Source organism: Dreissena polymorpha, chromosome 3 (genome assembly GCF_020536995.1).
Source record: "Dreissena polymorpha isolate Duluth1 chromosome 3, UMN_Dpol_1.0, whole genome shotgun sequence".
NCBI classification, from domain to species: domain Eukaryota; kingdom Metazoa; phylum Mollusca; class Bivalvia; order Myida; family Dreissenidae; genus Dreissena; species Dreissena polymorpha.
The window spans coordinates 42,586,428-42,607,762 of record NC_068357.1 but is presented as its reverse complement, the minus strand read 5'-3'; the positions used below and the strand labels follow the sequence as shown (position 1 = coordinate 42,607,762).

Below are 21,335 nucleotides of genomic sequence, written 5' to 3'. Positions count from 1 at the left end.
TTGCAAAAGTATTTATAAAATAAGCGATTTGGGCCACATATATTTGACCTCTGACCTTGAAGGATGACCTTGACCTTTCACCACTCAAAATGTGCAGCTCCATGAGATACACATGCATGCCAAATATCAAGTTGCTATCTTCAATATTGCAAAAGTATTCATAAAATGAGTGATTTTGGCCACATATATTTGACCTCTGACCTTGAAGGATGACCTTGACCTTTCACCACTAAAAATGTGCAGCTTCATGAGATACACATGCATGCCAAATATGAAGTTGCTATCTTCAATAAAGCAAAAGTTATTGCAAAATGTTAAAGTTGGCGCAAACAAACCAACAGACCAACAGACAGGGCAAAAACATTATGTCCCCCACTACTATAGTGGGGGACATAAAAACTGAAACAATGACAAAGACCGCGTAACTGGTGTAGCGCTTGCTTGCGGTATAATTCGTTAATAATGCGGTTCTAAAATTAGCAATTTAACTGCATGCAAAATATACTGACTCCTCGGTCTTGAATACATAGGGACGTCGTTTTTCAAGTACGGATCAATACCAGAAACATCAAAGTCATATTAACGGACAAACTCCTTTTGTTAAGCCTTTACGGGCATTGCACATTGCAACAGTCTAGAAGTGTAAAAGTCTCTCCTTCTAGCGACCCTCCACTCGTTCTTTGAGAATTGTGTTCTGTTGACTCGTTCTTTTACTTAAAGGGGCCTTTTCACAGATTTTGGCATATTTTGAAGTTTGTCATTTAATGCTTTATATTGATAAATGTAAACATTGGATCTTAAAAGCTCCAGTAAAAAATCAAGAATAAAATTAAAAAAAGGAAAAAAAGTAGCCAGTACCAGGGCTCGAACCAGTGACCCCCGGAGTCCTGGAATTAGTCTGACGTAAAAACGCACAAGCACTCTCGACTATTCCGCCGGTTGTACACAATTTAAGTATTTTATACATTACATAAGCAATCTTCGTAGTTTCGTAAATTTAAACGACAACAACAGAACTCTCCAAATTATTCAATCGTTTCGCGTTGCAACGCTTTATAATTTTGTAGGTTTTCAAATCGTCAAAAGATACATATAATGGCTATATTGGACTATGGTAAATGTTCAGTAATACTGCTTCCTCACAAATATCATAACTAAAACGAAAATTTGCGAATCTGAAACAACTTTTTTCAATTTTGTCAATTTACCAAACCGTGCAAAGATCCTTTTAAACAAATTAAGCTGGTACACTGCTGATTTCCTTTTCACTGCATATGCACTTCTGTTATCCTTAAGGTAGCGCACCTCTAATGGGCACATATCCAAATATAATCTAATTAATTATTTTCTTAATCAGCATCATTTCACTGAACTACATGCAAATTTGTAGGTAGGCTTTCCATGCTTTTTAAAAAAATATACCGATTTTTTCAAAACCACCCCCACGCTCGGCTTTTGTCCAGTTTATTTTCACCCCTGGCGTATATAAAAGTTCCATAATTCATTCAAATTTCCAAATATGGGCATGCAGTTGGTGTGTACAGATGCTGTAAAGGTGTTTAAAGTTTAAACAAGATGAAATAAGTATTCTTTTACAGACATTTATTTTTTACAAATTTTTATCTATGGAAGAGCGCCATGAAATGTAAGTGATTTCAGCCAAGTAAAAATTGGGTCGGTTAAAAACAAAGTGTCATAAAATTCAAAATAGTATCATTTAAGTCATATTTTAAACTTAGTTTTTATAGAAACACTATATACAGCAAAAATACCAAGAACTAGACAGATTTACCGTTTACTTTTTGAAATAAAAATAAAAATGCAACATGCATGGTTCGTATTTTCAACAGTAAATCACCCAATTTTGCCATAACGTTGTTTTAATTTTAATAATTGAAGAATGTACATAAAAATTGCAACATATTTAACAATAAATATAGCTTATATGCCATATTAAATCAAATTACGTTAGAAAATAAATAAAACGCGTCGCAAAAAAGTATACGTCGTCGGCAGGATGCGAACCTGCGCGGGAATATCCCAAAAGATTTCTAGTCTATCGCCTTAACCACTAGGCTACGGCACCTAATAGTAGGCTCTTCAACCTTCGAAGAAATCGCGGGAAATCATTAGAGGTGCGCTACCTTAAGTCGAGAAAGAGGATTGCGTTAATGCCAATTATGTTTAAGCGAAAAAACAAACGGATACCATATTTCGACTCGTAATAGCATTCTTGCAATTAAATTTAAGTCCCTTCAAAATTTACTTCTCTAGTATACAGATACAACTTTTATGACAGCAGATATTATTCAAACATAATATCTAATTTACGTCGCTGCGTATACATTTATTATGTGAGCAAAAGCTTGAATGTAAAACAGAAGCAGATTGGAGTGTTGCAATGACACCAATTCGTCTGAATTTGATGTACTATAAGATTCAATGCGGGTTAATACAATACAGTTCAATGCTCGATAAGAATGCTGCACTCTTGAGAAGCCATAGGCTCTGATGTTCCATCACATTCAATGAACAGCGGACATATCTTGAATAACTTCTGTCAAGACTAAGACTTCTGAAACAACCTTCGGGGGCGGTTAAGGGTCATTTTCAATATTTAAAAAAATCGTTTGTCTATCACGCGAACCAGTGACGTCATGCAAATATAACAACATCAACTGGGTGTTCACTGCCATATAGACATGGGTTTTATAGCTTTACGTGTATCCGGAGTAAAATTATAGAAATGGTGCCTCTGGTTATCCAGGTAATTTATATTTATGTTAACAAAATTTAAAAATACTGTGTATTTAATCAAATGCATACAGAGTCAATGTTGGAATATGCTTTTGCACTCCTGAGTGGCTAGATATTCTTTGTTATACCTTTTGATTGATACCATTTGATTCAATGCTGGAGTATACTGTTGGACTTTTCATCAGATTAAGATGTTTTGATGCACCATTTCGTTTAATGCTACATGAAAGATGGTTGAAGACGGCGATTCGAACATTCAATAAAATACGTCTTGACTGTTAGACAGTTTCATCCCAATATGGGTGTTATTCGTGTTAAGCACGGCGGCTGTAACCACGTGAAAGGGTGCATTGTCCTGACATATTTGCTATTCAGACGGAAGCTGCGTGTGATGCAACACCAATGCGGGGAATCACGTGATCAGAATTGAGAAAACATGGCCGCCGATGCCTCGATAAGATGGAAAATTTGAGTGTTTAAACAGGTACATCTTCCTTATTACTTACTTGTTTTAATCGGATGACGCCTATCATAGGGCCAGCCGGACGCGGTTTCATCGAGTATCAACCGTTTCCCTCTGGCTGGTCTGAGTGTGGAGATTACTCATGGAATATTTTGCGATTTCCTGAACCGTCAATTGCTGTTGTACACGGACTAACAATAATATAACTGTTTTCACACTAATTAGCACTGTTTAAGTACCAGTTGTTCATGCGGACGCATTGAAACTTGCAAAAAAATGCATACATCGATTGCTAATGGCGTTATTTTCAAGGTAAAGTTGAGTTTCGATTGGTTTTGACGATTGCTGTTGAGCACGCACATGGCTGTTATACACGGACAACTTCTAGAACAACTGTTGTTGAGCACGCACATGTCAAGGAATACCGTTTTCTCCGCCGAATAAGTCTACAACAATATCGCATTGGCATGTTCTGATACATGTAGCGATACATATCTTATGCAAACGCACTGAAAATGTTAATTCGTATACGAAATTGGCAATCTGGATCATCAAAATTTTATTTTCAAAAGGAATTTTATTGCTAGCCTCTTTCGGTGTAGCTGCCTTTTGTAATGGCTTGCGAGTATTTGAAAATGTTGCTTTTCCTACAGACAGTTTTATTTATATTTGTTTTTGGATTGCTGTTTTTGCTTGAAGAAATAGCTTCATGATATTGTCATTTAAGTGAATGTTCCATTGTTTTCAGAAAAAAATTCATGCGAAAGGGACAAGTACATATAAACTTTTTAAAGACAGGATAACATTTTACCCTCTTACTATACAGTGTGTGACCAGAACATAAAGGATGGATATGATTTGGAATTGGGCATGAATTTAAACAACTTGAAAGTGTATTTTATTTCCTACAGATAGTGTACTGTGTTTTACGCTTAAAGAGATCAATTCATCAAGTATTTTTGTAAAAAGTATATTTTTTTCGAGTGAATACACTTTACACATTTGATGATGTAGATTAGTAGCTTTTTTTTTCGTTCCAGGTTAGTATTTTCAAGAATATTTTTATTGAAATGATAGTCTTGCATTTGTCTCTTTTCAGTACTCGTTTTACATGAGCCGGATAGAGGACAGACTGTACATATAACCTCGAAGCGGACATAAAACCTTATAGCTACAGACACCAACTCAGACACATTTCAATTCACAAGGTAACTAGTTAACAACAACAATCATCAATAAGCTTTGATTCTATAACTTCATTACAGTAGCAATATAAAGTTTAGGCTTGCGTGACCGCAGGTAAGTATTTCTGTAGTACTTTGCTAAAAAAGCTATTAAATTATGAATTAGTACTGAAAATAAGCCATATTAGACATAGAATAACGTATAATACGTATCAAATATGTTTTGGACACGACATTTATAGTCAAAATAGCAAGATGGTTTAATATGGACTTGGAAGCTGCCATCGTTTGGAAAATCAAGAGTGGGGTACAATTATTTAATCTACGAAACAAATGGTTAAAAAGTTATGTTTGAAATAACCGTTGTTAAACAAGGCTGTCATACAACCTGAAGCCATTATCTGATCGAGCTGTTATTGTGGTAACAATCAGAAAATTGTATTGGTTTGACTGTTCATTCATTCGTCAAGATTTGGCAATATAACACTTAAGCCCCCCCCCCCCGCCAGAGGTGTGAATACACACTGAATGAACACAATGGGCTCATTCCGTGTGCATATCCACCCCTCTGGCGGGGGCTAAAGCGGTATTTTGCCCAAGATTTTATTATGTTTAGACTAAACTTCGAATGTTTAGACTAAACTTCGATTATTGACGATTTTAACAGTGTAAGAATCAGTTTCCAATATTATATCTCTACTGTACAGCATGTATAAAACAAATAAAAACTTCACAATATCTCTTCTGTTAACAAAGTTGACTCAATGAAACAAATAATATGATCTTAACATAATAGATCTATAACAGTGTTCTATAATGTATGTTCATCAGAGATCAGGCAAGATGTGAATCAGCAGATACAGATGAACACCCACGTTGCAACAGTAACAAGAAAGAGCCTCAGACTAAGTATGTATATATGTATGTATTTAACTATTCGTGGACTTTGCTTCATTTATATAAGCTTAAAATTCAACTTTAAACTATATAATGACAATATCATATTCTTTAAATTGAAATTATTTGCTTACAATTAAACGGACATACTGAACCAATAGAATCAGATCATTGTTTAACAATAACCATAATAAATTAGCTGATGGCTATCAATAATCAAAATCATTCAGAACAATGCTTACCATTTTTGTAAGTAGTTCATAGAGTAAACCAAGAAAAGCAAAAATATTTAAACATATACAGGTCACTGAGCGAGATGCAGATGGTGTATTATGCCAAACAGAACAGCTTGACAGACAAACACGAAAAGTTCTACGAAAGAATCACAGTACAGACTGATATTCTCATTAAAAAATCCAAAAATTAGTGAGTACAAATGAGGTTATTACCTAAACATTGTTTCAAAAATATTATATAGGCATTGAAATAATATATTTTGTTCACTTTTTATGGTTGTTCCAATGCTGTTAAACCCACATAAACAAACAAGGAACCAAACTATCAGTGTATGACTCCGAGATATACAAGCACAAATATAATGAAAAAAATTAATCTGTTAATTTCCTAAGTAAAGTAAGATGCGACAATGGTATCTCTAACTCTTCTCCCATCCGATACAGCCTTAAACAAATCTCCCTTGGCAACCTCTTCTTAAGGTCCCGGATCCACTGCTGGTTCCCCCACATCAACCGCAGATTATGAAGAACAGCACAGGCAATGATGATGCGGCTGACCTTGGCAGGCTTCATTCTAATCTTTTATAAACAGAAATTGGAGGAATAACATTGAAAAATAATGTTACATCGAAAGTCATTGTTAAAAATGTTGTCAAATTTTTCCCCAATGCTTGATGCAGAGTAAATAGTAACAAATACTTTTTTCCCGAGTGTAACAATTTACTAATATCTTATGTATTTCTTATGAGCTCTAACAGATACACAAAAACATATATAAAAATGTTTTAATTGTTTTAGCTGGCATTCAGTAATGTATCAGTACTTTACAGTAATACGAGAAAGTTGTGTATAATGCTGTTACATTGACTTGTTCACTATGTCAAAGTCAGTTACATTTATTCATATTTAGAATATTCAGCATATTTTTCCGTCTATTAGTAAGTTGAATTTAAGAACTGAAGTGTGTCTATGGCATGCAAACATAATGTTAAGTTATTTGTAACTTTTTTTTCCAACTCTTAGCCTAGAAATATATGATGATGTCAATTTCGATTAACAATCATTGTTGATTAAATACATTTTATTTTATAATGTTCAATAAATTTTTTCATTAATAATATAAACAATTTCCTTACATACCTCACCATGAAGGACACGAAAGGTTCGCTTCCAAACCCCGAAGGCCCTTTCAATACTGGTTGGTGCCTATGTGAGCAGTATTGTACTTTTCCTGAGCTTCTGACTATGTGAAAACAGTTATAAATATGTTGATAGTTTTAATACTGAACTATTTTATTGGAAAAGTGTTAGTACTAAGAGAATCAAGGAAAATCTATTTAATTGGCGTCGCCCTGGAGGGCGGCGACTAGTATGTAATGTTTTTTTTCGCTTATGGGAGTATGGAAGGGAATTTCCGCCAGTGCATGCATGATGTTAAATGACATTCTTATCTTAACAACTGTCATGTGCATTCTGTAACATGGTAGTTGCATTTCGCCTAGTTACACTAGCTGTACAAGCACTTCATATACTTGTGTCATATTGATAAGTTTATATTTACTTCATTTATATCTTTTCTGCGTGTGTGTTATTGACAACTGCAGTTAACCTTTTGGACTTTGTATGAATGCTTATTCTAACGGCGTTCTTTGTTTTACTATGTGCATTTGGCTATGTTGCTACTGAATTTAACAAGCTGTTAATATCTTTGTGGATCTATATTTCTTCTTAAGTCGATTGCTAGTGCGTCTCTGATTTAGGATTAGTTTTCGGTTTTGCATACACCGCCATTATAAATAGTTCACGTTGCAAAAAGGAGAACCAGTATTCAAAAACATAATTCCGGCGCAAATTGCAGCGTAAATTACTATTGCCGGGAGATCACTCTAAACATCAAAATCAGAATCTCCGGTATCAATCTTGATATATCGACTATCTCTGGAATCCTCCGTAAAAAATGCCTCATTTAAATACAATGAATATTCATTATGTCGAAATACCGTCTTCCAAGGTCACAATATACCAAAAGATTTCCTTATCAAATTCAATGTAAAACCAACAACTTCAACGAAAAATAAAGTCAAACTTTTGCGCGTAGACACCCTCATAACCATACCTTTTCTTAAAGAGCATTCCGAGCCGAATTGATTTAAACAATAAAAAAGATAGGTCATACAGTATGTAAGAAAGAACTCGACGCAAATCAACGGTCACTGTTTTAAGGCCATCTTTTTACCGGCTTAACTCCAGTTGATGATGGTTTCCCGCCATCTGTCAAAGTCTCATGTAGTCTCCAACCGAAAAGCAAAACACTGAATTCGTAGTATACAACAATGTTTTCTCTACCACATGCACACATAGATATCTACAAATAAAGTCATGGCAAGTGCCCATAGAGAGAATTGTGTCTTCAAATAAATGACGTTCCATTTTTCAGAGGGTATAGCATTGAACACCACAAGTATTTAGTATACTGTAACCTTCCAATAGCCTCATTTACTAAAACGCGGTGAGTGGGTAAAAACGTCTGCATCATGCCGAATGCGGCGACACGAACTACCATTAGCCATTTAATGTTGATGTTTTTACTTTCATGACGCATATCGACTGTTTTGTTGAGAATCTCGAACATGTTTTAAGAAAATGATAAGGAAACATTAGGCATTTTTCGTCGAAAAAAATAAGACGATGCCTCACCCTCTAATATCATGTTTTTGACTGCGGAATGAGGACCCAAATAAAGGGTTGATGGCGATTTCTTTGTGTAATAAAGACACTTAATTGTTTCGTGTCGTCGATCTTTAGTAATATTTGTTCCGGATAAGTTTTGTTCTCGTTCACTAACTACCTCTAATTGTGTATTCATGTTACATGTCTGCTATTTACACTTTAACTACCTACCCCCTAACTCACATATACCGATGTACTAATTTAGTAGTTTTAAAGACCTATTCGCTAATAAATAAATAACACCGGAACCACGAGGCTCGACATGACTCTGTGATACAAATGACTTGAGACGTTGATTGTGTTGTATTACTTTGTTACTACGTTAGCCCCGTCACACCGGACTGGCGTCCTTACGGCGACCTAAGATTGTGTTTCTGGAAATGTCTGATTGTCGTAGTAAGGACGCCAATTACTTTTTCGGTAAAAATGCTGTTTTTCGCCTTCCCATCACACCAGCGTCCTGGTTTATGGCGTTCTGCCCATATCTCTCCCATCACATGCATCATTCGTATTTGTTTATGAGCTTCAGTCTGGGAAAACGTGGCTTAATGCTTGTGCGTAGAGTATCGTCCTAGATTAGCATGTGCAGTCCGCACTGGCTAATTAGGGACAACCTTTTCCGCCTAGACTATATTTTCGATTAGAAAAAAAACTAAATGAAATTCGATAGGTACTTTAAACGATACTTAATACACGCATTAATTACATTTGTAATGCACAATAATATCATATTTATTATTTAAGTAATAAACATAAATTCCAATAATTACTTAAAAATTGAAAAGGCAACTTGTCATTCATATGACCCAGTGTATTAAAACTATTACCGAAAGTGGTTACAGCAGGCGTTACAAGTATAGTCAATAATAAGCCTATACATGAGTGTCAAGCTGAATGAGTTATATGGCCAATAAAGAGATACTAAGTACACATTTAAATATCAACTATAACTGGTTTACCTTTGGTTCAACTCTATTTTGTTAGTTTAATATTGTATTGGCAGGTTTAACGCCTGGAAATTTATGTGCGAAAATATTATTTTAGGAAGCGGTTTCAAAATTATGCTACTTGACCGCATTTAAAATACTTACGGTTTTCTAGGAAAGATTTTCGAAACGGAAAAAAAACGAAACTCGTTTTTTGATTGTATCTATACTTTTTATATTAAACGCTAGCAAAATCTATCGACACGTCCCATTTCTAACAAGCGTTAAAGTGAGCCTTACTCTGGAAAAACTGGGCCGAATTCACGTTCTTAAAGTGTCATCAGAGGCTATGCTTTGAAGTGCGCGTAGGATAATCCGGCACAACACATTCCGCCTTTAGGAAAGTGTCATCAGAGACTATGCTCTGAAGTGCGCATAGGATAATCCGGCACAACACATCCCGCTTTTATGAAAGTGTCATCAGAGACTATGCTCTGAAGGAAGTGCGCATAGGATAATCCGGCACAACACATTCCGCCTTTATGATAGTGTCATCAGAGACTATGCTCTGAAGTGCGCATAGGATAATCCGGCACAACACATTCAACCTTTATGAAAGTGTCATCAGAGACTATGCTCTGAAGTGCGCATAGGATAATCCGGCACAACACATTCCGCCTTTATTAAAGTGTCATCAGAGACTATGCTCTGAAGTGCGCATAGAGTAATCCGGCACAACACATTCCGCCTTTATGAAAGTGTCATCAGAGACTATGCTCTGAAGTGCGCATAGAGTAATCCGGCACAACACATTCCGCCTTTATGAATGTGTCATCAGAGACTTTGCTCTGAAGTGCGCAACGGATAATCCGGCACAACACATTCCGCCTTTATGAAAGTGTCATCAGAGACTATGCTCTGAAGTGCGCAACGGATAATCCGGCGCAACACATTCCGCCTTTATGAAAGTGTCATCAGAGACTATGCTCTGAAGTGCGCATAGGATAATCCGGCGCAACACATTCCGCCTTTATGAAAGTGTCATCAGAGACTATGCTCTGAAGTGAGCATAGGATAATCCGGCACAACACATTCCGCCTTTATGAAAGTGTCATCAGAGACTATGCTCTGAAGTACGCATAGGCTAATTCGGCACAACACATTCCGCCTTTATGAAAGTGTCATCAGAGACTATGCTCTGAAGTGCGCATAGGCAAATCCGGCACAACACATTCCGCCTTTATGAAAGTGTCATCAGAGACTATGCTCTGAAGTGCGCATAGGATAATCCGGCACAACACATTCCGCCTTTATGAAAGTGTCATCAGAGACTATGCTCTGAAGTGCGCAAAGGCTAATCCGGCACAACACATTCCGCCTTTATGAAAGTGTCATCAGAGACTATGCTCTGAAGTGCGCATAGGCTAATCCGGCACAACACATTCCGCCTTTATGAAAGTGTCATCAGAGACTATGCTCTGAAGTGTGCATAGGATAATCCGGCACAACACTTTCCGTCTATATGGTATTTTTCCTTTAAAGTAAGTATTTTCTAAGCAAAATCCCGTAATGATTCGGCCCCTATAAGCCTGTGCGGAATGCGCCGGCTAGTCTGGGTTGACACTCTAGGACTGCACAAGCTAGTCCGGCGCAACATTTTCCGCTTTTATGGCACTGTTCCTTTTATGGAAGCGAACATCCAGTTTAGGCGTAAAGTTTCGTCCCTGATTAACCTGTGTTGCCTGAGTCGGCTAATCTTGAATAATACTCTAGGCATATGCGCTTTTGGAAAACGGGGTTTAATAAATGTGCGTCAGGCGTCGTCCCATATCAGTCTGTGCAGTCCGCATATTCATATGTCCATCCGTACCTTCGGTCGTTCCTTCGTTTGTCCGTGCGCCCGTTCGTCCCTTATTTAGTCCGTCCGTTCGTCCGTCCGTCAATTCGTTTGTCCGTCCGTCAATTCGTTCGTCTTGAACACTATTTAAACTTGCTTTTGGTTGTTCGTTCTGCAGTCGGACGTTTCTGCCGATCGGGTTTCTTGACTGAATTGTGACGTGGAGTTCATAATGCCTTCGTTTATACGTGCGTCCGTTCGTTGTCTCTTCTTTCGTCCGTCCGTTCGTTCGTCCCTTCTTCCGTTCGTCCGTCTGTTCATTCGTTCCTCCGTCTACAGTTTACGCTAGCGGCTGACAGTTTAATACGAATCCGGGTCGTTTCGCCCCTAAATCCCGTTTGCCCCCGAGTCGTTTCGCCCTAAGTCCCGTTCGCCCTGGGTCGTTTCGCCATAATTTTTCTTCTTCTTCTTTTATAATAATGGTTATGTTCAATACTGATACATTATGGCCATGCGTGGAGGTTAAAAAGAAATAGATTGATAGGTTTCCCGAGTTACTCAATCCACTTAGGAAAATCCTATCAACAGTGATAAAAAAGGTGTAAAACCTAACACCTTAAGCCCTTAAGACCTAAATATATACATATACATCTGTGCATGTGGTCAGAATATTAGTCGAGTTAAAAACAGGATAAAAGCAGAATCATGTGATCTAAGGAAGGAACACTGATGTAGACAGCACTGATTTAAATCCAGGGATCGTATGAGCGCTGACTACATAAGATGGAAGTGTGTTCCATTGTACAACTGTTCTTGGAAAGAAAGAAAATTTGTGGTAATCAGCTGTACTTGGTGGTATCTGGTATGCCATGTGATGGTGATGGCGTGAGTGTCTAATGTATGGAGTGAGATAGTGAAGAGGATTGACATTAACATGATTATATACTATTTTATAGAACAAAATGAGTCTCGCGTGTTGTCTTCTTGATTGCAAGGTATTCCAATTCAAATCCTTAATTATATTTGTGACCGTGCCCGGTGTCTTGCTGTAATTATTTGTTACAAATCTGGCAGCTTGACGCTGAACATTTTCAATTGTATCAATATCTTTCTGGTGGTAAGGGTCCCACACACTAGAGCAATATTCCAAGGATGGTCTAACAATGCTGTTATATGCCGCTGCCTTAGTTTCCATTTTAGAAGAATGAATGTTTCGTTTTAAGAAACCTAAGCTCTGGCTTGCTTTACTACTAATTTTATTTATGTGAGGTGACCAGTTTAAAGTTGAGCTTACTTCAACGCCAAGATAGGTGGCTTGGTTTACAACAGACAGAGGTTGATTGTGAAGAGTGTAGGCTGTTTTTAATGGTTTACGGTTTCTCGTAACATGCATGATATACCATTTTTCTATGTTAAAAGACATCTTCCATTTCAGCTCCCACAATGATAGACTATCTAGATCTCTCTGAAACTAAATAGTGTCAGCCAAAGATTTTATTGATCTGTACAAGCCACAGTCATCCGCAAATAGACGGACGTTTGACTTCACAGACGAAGGTAGATCATTAATGTAGAGCAGAAACAGAAGAGGCCCAAGAACTGATCCCTGGGGTACGCCAGAAATTACAGGGGCCATGGTGGAAGTTGCCCCATCTACAACAACCTGTTGACTACGGTTACCAAGAAAAGCTTTAATCCAAGAGTGTGTAGTGCCCGTGATGCCATAATGCCCTAGTTTCAGCAACAATCTACCGTGGTGTACAACATCGAAGGCTTTGCTAAAATCCATGATGGCAACATCCATCTGGTCTCTCTGCATGGTAGAAGCTAAGTCATGGATAAAACCCACAAGTTGGGTTTCGCAAGACCGCCGGGCTCGAAAACCATGTTGGTTGTCCACCAGGATATTAAAGTTGTCAAGATGGTCTAAGATGTTACTAACAACGATATGCTCCAGCAATTTACAGGCAATACATGTTAATGAGACTGATCTATAATTACTAGCTTGGTACTTTTCACCTTTTTAAAAAATAGGAGCTACAAAAGCCATGGGCCAGTCAGAAGGGACAGAACCAGAAAAAAGTGATTTGTTAAAAAGAATTGTAAAAACAAGTGCAATTTCATTTGCACATTCCCGTAAGATTCTGGGTTTGATTTGGTCTGGCCCTGCGGCCTTGTAAGGATTCAGTTTGAGTAGGAGTTTCTTAACACCATTTACCGTAATATTAATTGATGGCATGTTTTTATACGGGCTATTACCAAGATCTGGATATGAGCTGTTTGTGACATTAGTAAAAACAGAAGAAAATTGTTTATTTAAGACTTCAGCTTTTTCCTTGGGGTTAGATTTTAAGACCCCATCATCCCTCAAGGGTGCTACACCACATGAGTCATTTTTAAAGCTTTTTATTAACCCCCAAAAACGTTTAGTTGTCCCATGTTTATGTTCTGTTTCATCGCATATTATGTTGTTCATGTAGTCCCAGTAAGAGTTACGAATTTTCTTTTGTATTAATGATCTGATCTTCTTAATTTTTGGAAGTAAAGTGTAATTTTTAGTCTTTTTCATTACGCTATGAGTCCGGTCACGTTTTTTCATTAGCTTTTTAATGTCAGAATTCAGCAATGGTAGATGCTGCTTGCCTGAAACAGTTTTAGTTGGTGTGTGTTTTTCAACAAGTGTGTTAAGACAGACTTTGAATTTGTCCCAAAGCTGCTGGACATTCATATCATTTATATTGTTTACATCTATAAAATTTATTAAACCAGTTTTGATTTCCGACAAGTTAGCCTTGTCAAACAGAAGTATTTTCCGTTTCTCTTTCCGATTTATTCTAGCAGAGGATAAAATATCAACAAAAGGGATGCAGTGATCACTTAAACCTGGAATGACCTTAACTGTTTCGGCTAAAGAAGGATTAGACAAGAAAAACAGGTCAAGACATTTCTTAGTGGTATCAGATAGTCTTGTTGGTTCAACAACTATTTGGTCTAATGAATGAGCATCTGCAAAGTTTAAAATTTTGTTACATTCTTCTGGGTGTGAAGCATTGACTTCTTGGGTCGTTTCGCCCTAATTTGTATACGTATAGCGATATTAAAGGATTTATCTTTGGCTCGTCAGAAGCTGAATGGAATATTGTTTAATACAGTATTATATTATCTTAATTACTGTTTATTGTGTCTTTTGCTTCAGGTGCTACAATGATAGAGACGCTTTGAAATAAAACAAAGTACAAAGTTATTTATATTGCATATATTTTGATAGCTCTAAAGTGATAATCTTATTACATATAAAATTTTATGAAAACAGCGTATTTTATAACAACGACAACATGCAGACAGAAAGCGCCGACACGAAATATAAATAAATTAGATAAGCATCTCGTACCTGTATCACATGTCCGATGTTGTCGTCTGTCACATAAATCACATGTGATGACCTGTTGGCGAGGTGTGACTATCCGATCACACGAAATACACAATTCGTCTGTAATAAGAACGTGTCGAAATATAAATTCACGAATGACGCTGCCAAAGCCAAGTTGCTTTCTATATACACTTTCTGCCAATATCTTGAGATCAAAAGATGCAAACTAGCTTAAAGTTTATAAAAACTATATAACGCCTTTATAATATCTTCTTTTAATGTTTCTGTGCTAGTAATTCGCAAATCATCTGATCACACGTCTTCCGATCTATGTTTGTTTGATAATTGTAGTTGGTCCCGAAATTATTTGAATACATAGTTTGTAACACAATGTATCATAATTGTTCCGTTAATTGATTGCAATTAACATCAAACGCATAATTGCGCAACCATCAAATTGGTAATAATAAAATAATCTTGATTGCCCAAAAATAAACAAATACTAAATTACCATTGCAATTAATAATCAAATTTGCAATAAAAATCTGAATAATTAAATAATCATTTAAAACAAACATAAGACATTCTGTCTAAAACCTAACTCAATAAATACATCTTATAAATACCTTATTGATTTTATACACTAAAAACCTGCAAAAACGTAAGTCAGCAATAGATCTTTTAAATACCTTATTGATTTTTTAAGACCATAGGTTACCCCTACCCTAAAGATATATAATTCTCACCCTCCTTTCAATAATATTACAGAAGAATTAAATAAGGGCGCAACAACCCACTTGTAAGGGCGAAACGACCAAGGGCGAAATGACTCAGGGTGACCTAGGGCGAACGGGATTAAGGGCGAAACGACCTGGCTCCATTTAATACAGGTTATTGTACCAAAGTTTTGTTTTCGGCTACTTTTTTGGCTACAGTTTCCGCTAGCAGCTGAATTTTTTTCAAATTAATGGAAATAGTTCACCGTGTTCTGTTTCTGGCTACTTTTTGTCTATATTAGCCGCTTGCGGCTCTGGTAGCCAGTACCGTCTATAGGTTTTGGATATTCAGCCGCAACCTAGCCGCCACTGGCTGACTTACGCCACCTCCAACAAACCCATTTCGGCTGCCTAGCGGCTAGTTAGCCGCTACCTTTTCATTTCTGTATGGGTGTCTTTAATGTATCTTATTTATATGTGACAACGTGCTTATTTTTTTTTGTGTTTTAAATGTATCTTATGATTTTACTTGTATTATTTAGCATAGAACGCGTATATAAAATAATATATGGTAATAAAACGGATTAAAAGGTTAATCAGTTCGTATTATTGTATTCAACGGGTTTTTAAGGCAGTAGCCAGTGCCTGTGTATTGAGCTGATAAGATTGGGATCACCACAGCAGGTTGCTAATACACAGTGTAGACTTCACCTGTTTTGTGTAGATTTGGAAATATCATTGTGTAAGTGGTGTGTAACCTATATTTATTAAAGTAATTTTGTGAGAAAAATTACATAATATTGTCTCGAGTAAAGATGAAGCATAAAACAAAACAATAGTTCCCATCACACAAACATGACGCAAAATAATATTGTTTACAAAGATTTATGTAGATTTGGGAAGATTTGGGTAGATTTGATTTGGGTAGATTTGGGAAGATTAAGGTAATTCGTGTCGCCCGGAAAACACTACCTCCGGAGAATACTCGCTCAACACGACGTTTGGAACGTAAATGAAATCAAGTTTATAATCAGGGATCACGCCAATTTACTTCAAACGGGCATTGCTCGAAAGCCAAATGAAAGCCTAGCGCTCGAAATGGAGAATAAAATAGTATGCAATTTACGTAATAAACAATAATACTTGACCTTTTAGAATAGATAGTTGACCACGCGTTTAAAATGGCGCGATGGAGAAATTTGTCAGGGTATATATGTAACAACACCGTGCATAAAATTAACATTTTTACGAACACTACCGATAACTACCGAAAATTAATAGAAAACTCTGGTTCCCCGTCTCTTATATGAATTCAGTATTACTAATGCGTTCGTCTTAATGCAGTCGGCATTGGGCTTACTTCATGTGAGCTGCTGCCTTGTGCTTGGTCATTCCGCTTAGTAAAACTTACAATAAATATGCATTTTCACGCATAACTTAGTATTAAAATGATGATAGTACAGCAACAAGAAGATAGGCACATGAACTTTTTAACAGAAATGATTCATTTGTCATTTACTCGCAAGAATACACGATTTGCATACATCGAGTAAACATTAAAACGAAGTATGCAAATAATGTAACAGTAACTGATACAAAAAAGCATAAACACGCAAGGAAGACGCAGTTATTTTAAAACAAATAAAATAAAGCAAACTTCAATTGTCATTTAGCAACATGCATGTAATCGCAGGTATTACCAATTGTAATATATCAACATGGTGTTGTCATGAAGTAAACTACAATTGTCTTTAAGCACAATGAAATTGTAATTTAGCAGCATGCATGCACTGGCGGATATTCCCTTCCATATGGGAGGAGAAGTTATTTTACGGATCAATGTATATATTTTTGTTATCTTGCATAGTGGTGACTTTTTGTGTAAATTAGTGTAAATAAGTACTGCATTTGTGCCTATTACAACATTTATTGCCAATAATGCAAAGCTAATTGTTTTAATTAATAACTGATCCACAACTGATCACAGGGGAAAGATCACAGGGACTGGGAAAATACGCGAAACTTTCTGGTTTTGTATAAAAGCAAATGATGTTTTGTATAAAAACAAAACATAATCAAAATATATTTATTTTGTGGTTTTTCTAATTTGCTTATTTAGTGGAGAATCAATGTAGTACGATATTTGACGACCTATCGCGCAAGCAAGTTTATTGGAAGGCGTAATGGTACGAAAACGTACAATGTGTTAGTTTATTAATAGACATATAATAACGATCGCTATACACAACTTTACCAAATAGCAGTACATAAGTGAATGTCAGCCGGAATAGCTCAGTTGGGAGAGCGTTAGACTTAAGTTGTTTACGCAACAGTCATCAAATGCCCCCGGTTCAATCCTGGGTTCCGGCACGAACGGAACAGTTCGGCGGCTGACAATTTTTTCAGTCAGGTTAATAAATATAATAAAGCTTTGTTTTATGTAGACATTTTAAAATCCATTTTACTACAATTGGACATTTTTATTAAAATTAATAGATGCAACGTGGTGACAACGTTAATTAAAATTTATTACATCACTTAAATATCTTATAAAAAATACACGTGTTTTTATATTAACAAATAAATGCAAACAACACATCTATTATCCATGTATTTTTATGGTTGTCCATCATAGGCCTATCCCTACCACATATAGAGCGCGAAGTGCGACACGTATTATTGATTGTAACAATGAGTTGCGATAAAGGAAGCAGCCGCTTATCAAGGAGGAGCTGTGTCCCAGCAACCCGTTTCCCTAGAGTCAAGCATTCCTCGGAGTTTTTTTTAAGAACCACATATAGAGCGCAAAGCGCGACACGTATTACTATCCAGGTGGTATGGGTCCTTAAGCATTATCCGACCATTACGTCCATAGTTATCTTCCTTAGAAGTTGAGAAGTTTTGAAATCCTTGTGCGAAGTCCAAAATTTTCATCCGATTGTTCCCAAACTGTCACATGTTTTTTATTATCAATGAGGACCCAACCCAAACTCTATATGAGCAATATCGGACCATAAATCCAGAATTATGTCTCTTTGAATTTAAAAATAAAAGTGAAAAACTGCTTGGTTAGGTGATTATGTCAACATTTTTCATCAGATTCTTTCCAAACTTACAGTGTCTTCATATCAATGAGCATTTTTACCTCATTTAAAATGAGAAACATCGGGACAATAAGTCCAGATTTTTTTTTTCTATTAAATTTGACAAAATAAACAATTTCCACTTGTTTAAAAGAGTTCACAACTTTCGTCTGAATCTTTCCAAACTTGTTAAGTGTTTTTATATCAGTATTACTCGCACCCTATTGAAAATGATGAATATCGGAGCAATAAATCTATTATGATCTTTTACTGAATTTCAAAGTATTGTGAAGTGCAGCTTCTTTATACAATTTACAGTTTTCATTCCATTTTTTTCAAACTTTTACAGTATTTTCATATAAATGAGTACTCAACCCCTATCGTAAATGAGCAACGTAAGAATAAGTTCAGAATCATCTCCCATTGAATTTTAGAAAAATATGAAATTACGCTTACAAGATGAAGCAGATTTTTTAAAACCTACATAGTTCTGTTCCATTAATGAAAACTGCACACGGATACCAGTAAAAAAAGGAAACCAATGTAAATAAAATGAACTATGAAATATTTGGAGGTTACAACACAAAATCATAGATAATGGTTATACCAGTATCTTTTTCTATTTTGTTTAAAATAATCGACCAATATATTAATATTTACAGTAGAAAAAAAATCGTTCCATGTAACTTCATTGAGTGCCTTTTACACTGAAATTCCCGACGCCCTTTGATGCTTTGCATCAATACTTATCTTGTTATTATATGCGTTGATTATATGCTTAGCATACATGAAAGTTGTTTTGTGTGTTTCGTTTTGTTTTGCAGTTTATGAAAAAAACTTGTCGTTATAATATTTCCATTAAAAGAAACATGGCAATTTTCAACCAAAATGTGTGTTTTGCTGGACGCATAAGATATGTATCGCCACATGTACCAGAACATGCCAATGCGACGTTGTTTTAGACGTATTCGGCGGAGAAAACGGTATTCCCTGACATGTGCGTGCTCAACAACAGTTGTTCTAGAAGTTGTCCGTGTATAACAGCCATGTGTGTGCTCAACAGCAATCGTCAAAACCAATCGAAACTCAAGTTTACCTTGAAAATAACGCCATTAACAATCGATGTATCCATTTTTTGCCAGTTTCAATGCGTCCGCATGAACAACTGGTACTTAAACAGTGCTAATTAGTGTGAAAACAGTTATATTATTGTTAGTCCGTGTACAACAGCAATTGACGGTTCAGGAAATCGCAAAATATTCCATGAGTAATCTCCACACTCAGACCAACCAGAGGGAAACGGTTGATACTCGATGAAACCGGCGTCCGGCTGGCCCTATGATAGGCGTCATCCAATTAAAAACAAGTAAGTAATAATGAAGATGTACCTGTTAAAACACTCAAATTTTCCATCTTATCGAAGCATCGGCGGCCATGTTTTCTCAATTCTGACCACGTGATTCCCCGCATTGAACACCCTTGGTTCAAGGGGGAGGGGGCATGCATACACAGGTGCTTACCGGGCTTAAGAGAGGTTATTATGAACTTACTTCCAAGATGGCGTCGTTTTCGTGTTTTTCGTGAAAGAGTAGCTACAGTATACACTTATTTCATGGATGCGCGGTGAATATTCAAAACTGTTTCCCAAGGTATCAGGGATGACTTTGGTACTATCGGCCTCGGGCAACCGTTCCAAATGTCAGCCCTGATACCGAGGGACAACAGTTTTGACTGTTCACCAAGCATCCATGAAATAAGTGTTTTATTACCTGATCAAATTTCCAACATAGAAATAACAGCAAACTAAATTTTTATTAACACACAACAGTTATCGATAAAATAAATAATTTTGACTGTTTAACTGTAAAATGACGTCATTTTTTCGACGAAATGACGTCATTATTCCAGCGGGCAACAGTTCAAACTGTTGACCGGTCAACAGTTCGATATTCACCGGTAACAGTTTAAAACATCGCAAATTTCTTTTTCGACGAGGAAATAGCAAAAAATAATTAATTATCATTTATATAAGACATCAGGTAATAATAAATACTGTGTATGATAAGAGAATATATTTGTACATCCAATATCTCGAACGTCAAGTAAGTAGACAAAAGATTTGTGGACGGTTTTCCTTCGATAACTTTTTTTATCCCGACGTCTACGATATTGAAACGAAAAACCGAGGGAAGCGCAAACACTGTAGAGCCGAAAGGGGCGAAATCATTAAAAAAGATTATAAATAAAAAGTTGCTTACCGGGTGAAAATATCCCCTACTCCTTCACGAAAAACACGAAAACGACGCCATCTTGGAAGTTAGTATATTACATGACGACCCTTTGAGTTCGAATATATATTGAAGAATGTACAACTGCAGCAATTCGTTCGATCCATTGATTTTAAATGCTCTCGGATGTGTTTTATAAACATGTTTTATTGATAAATAAACATACCGGTAATACGAAAACATCGTCTGAAGATGGGGTATTTGAATAGTTGAATGAATCGATCCAACGTTTAGTTTAGATTTACTAGACTGCGTAATATATTCATAATGGGGCATGTGTTTGATACATGCTGTCCGACAGACTTAGTAACATAAACTATTATTACCTGCCCATGGCCTTGTTGTGTCATAGTACACCATTTGAAACACTTAAACGCCATGATTGAAATAATTTACATCTTATACTTAAGTATATAGGCATTAAATCACCTTGCCTAATTTTGCCACCATATGTAAAAGATTAACAAATTATTCTTTCAGAGACTATTAAGGTCATACTATTGTGATGTTATTACTTATACAAATCGTACTAATCTTGCTATCATTCACTGATCCATTGAATGTGACTGATGACAAACTTTTTATTATTTAAACGCAACATCTACTAAATTGGATTTAGATTGCTTGAAACAATGCATGCGCATGCTGGAGCAGAAAATAATATACAGGTCCAACATATGTGGGACGTTTCGGAATTATTGAAGGGTCACAAAGAAGGGTGAAAAAAGGGTAATGACCACTAAGGTACGCCCGCACATGATTTTATTTTAGGTAAAGATTGAGCAATGGGTTTTTAAGCATTTTTTTATTTGACAGCTGGCTTTGTTGTGTGCCCTTGACATTTGACT

The 21,335-nt window shown here is 36.3% G+C and overlaps 1 non-coding gene across 1 annotated transcript; it reads left to right on the top strand.

Moving 5' to 3' along the window:
- The first annotated feature begins 17,397 nt into the window (after window positions 1–17,397).
- On the top strand, window positions 17,398–17,486 carry Trnal-uaa (transfer RNA leucine (anticodon UAA)). Its single transcript is given in 2 exon segments — window positions 17,398–17,434; window positions 17,452–17,486. It is a non-coding gene; the product is annotated as a tRNA-Leu (tRNA).
- Window positions 17,487–21,335: the final 3,849 nt, after the last annotated feature.